We start from the raw sequence: 2,500 nt of genomic DNA on the forward strand, positions 1-2,500 counted from the left end.
GCCAGATGACTGCGTTTTGGGTTCAAATCCCATCATTATCAGCTTGGGCAGTTGACTAAATCAATCTCCCGGCAAAACAACATAACCTGGCCATTTGGTGTCTTTGACAGAGTCTAGTCTGTTTCAAGCATCTAGGCCAATTCTCTGGTTTAAATATACCATTGTCCCTCCTGTCAGTATCGTAGGCCCTGTAAAGACCATAGGCATTGTCTTCTCTCCAGGCTAAAAAATAATGTCTCATATCAACAAACAACAATTTGGAATAAATTTTTTTTTTCAGCATCTTTGAAACGGCTTTTTCCAAACCTTTGGAATGGATAATATTCTGGTGTACTGAACATATTTACAACTCCGTTGTCCCTAGAGTTTTTTCATAGCTTTTAGATACGGTAACTAAGAAGGCTCTATTATCTTAAAGATAAAAATAACCATCTGTTTTTTTCTTTTCTTTTTCTTAAATATCTCTTTATACAACTTGTCTACAGAGAGCATGTCTGTCATGGATGAAATTTGTTAGAAATGGCAGTTATATTTTTCTGAAACTACAACCTGTCTTGGTAAATTTTGTCTAACATCAGGGACTAGGAACATGTGGATAGCGGCTTACGAGGGGACTTCTAAGTGTTTCTCAGTTGCCTAGTATCTTTCCTAAAATAATTTCAAATTTAATGTATTTGTAGTCCATTGAGCAGTTGATAGCTTTTTGATAGGGTTTAACCTTTGCAGTTAAAGAACAACTAATGGAAAAACATACCTGTTGACTAGTTCATTTTCCAGTCATTTAGCCATTGTATTTCGTTCAGCGCTGTTGGGTTATCGGCCAGAACTACAACATCTCCCCCGTGTCTTCATTTTCGCAATTAAGGCTCTATCCCCAGATAAAATGTAAGAAATGCGCCTGGAATAAACGGTGATTCTGGTGTTGTTTTGCTTGAAAGGGAACAACAAATATCAAAGCGAGACTTGAGAGAAGCAATACATTCCTCACTTGTCTTGTCAAAGTTGTCCGAGCTCAGAAAATAGCAGAGTTAAAAGGAATAGCAAATATATATATATATATATTACTCTTTTACACTTTTACTCTTTTACTTGTTCCAGTCATTTGACTGTGTCCATGCTGGAGCACCGCCTTTAGTCGAGTAAATCGACCCCAGGAATTATTCTTTGTAATCCTAGTACTTATTCAATCGGTCTGTTTTGCCGAACCGCTAAGTTACGGGGACGTAAACACACCAGCATCGGTTGTCAAGCGATGATGGACACACACACACACACACACACACACACACACACACACACACACACACACACACACACATACGACGACCTTCTTTCAGTTTCCGTCTACCAAATCCACTCACAAGGCTTTGGTCGGCCCAAGGCTATAGTAGAAGACACTTGCCCAAGGTGCCACGCAGTGGGACCGATCCCGAAACCATGTGGTTCGTAAGCAAGCTACTTACCACACAGCCACTCCTACGCCTAGGTAGATCTATCTATCTATCTATCTATCTATCTATCTATCTGTGTGTGTATGTGTGTGTGTGTGTATGTGTGTGTGTGTGTGTGTGTGTGTGTGTGTGTGTGTGTGTGTGTGTGTGTGTATTAAACCCTTCATTTGTTCTGAGGCTGAGAGACTAAAGACAGTATGACGATCTGTAAAAATTGCAATCACAGCACTGTTTTCCAACGCTGTAACGATTCTACCACCTCACTGCCTTAGTAGTAGTAGTAGTAGTAGTAGTAGTAGTAGTAGTAGTAGTAGTAGTAGTAGTAGTAGTAGTAGTAGTAGTAGTAGTAGTAGTAGCGGCAGCAAAGTTAATATTAGAAAGCTAAAGGAGAATATATTTTAGATTTAATGTATCGCAAGGAAGCATAATTGAGGATTACATTAAATACCAGAAGAAAATACAATTAACAAATATCAGATTGACTCTAAATAACCAGGGAGGATATAGACAATAATGCACATGTGTATGTCTCAGAGTGTGTGCATATGTATGTGTGTGTGTGTGTGTGTGTGTGTGTGTGTGTGTGTGTGCATATGTACATTTATCATTTCTGAAATTGTCCTGAAAATTGTTCTGTCATTATCAGCAAGTTCGGTAAGAATTACCGAGTGAGGCCAAATGTTCCATACAGATACTGTGTAAGATAACGTAATTCATGGAAAGGTCGAACGTTTCCATTTACACACGTATACGCACGCAAACACACAGACAAATATATCTATTTATCTCTCTCTCTCTCTCTCTCTCTCTCTCTCTCTCTCTCTCTCTATATATATATATATATATATATATATACAGGGGATTTTACCGATAAAGGTTTTTTCATACTGAACTACTTGGCAAAATTGTTAATTATTAATTCTATTACTAATTGACGATTCCCTGCCCTTATTCTTGTATAATATATATATATATATATATATATATATATATATACATATATACATATATACATATATATATATATCATATTTATATGTATATATATA

Source organism: Octopus bimaculoides, chromosome 12, assembly GCF_046866305.1.
Source record: "Octopus bimaculoides isolate indiv1 chromosome 12, ASM4686630v1, whole genome shotgun sequence".
In the NCBI taxonomy this organism is placed as follows: Eukaryota; Metazoa; Mollusca; class Cephalopoda; order Octopoda; family Octopodidae; genus Octopus; species Octopus bimaculoides.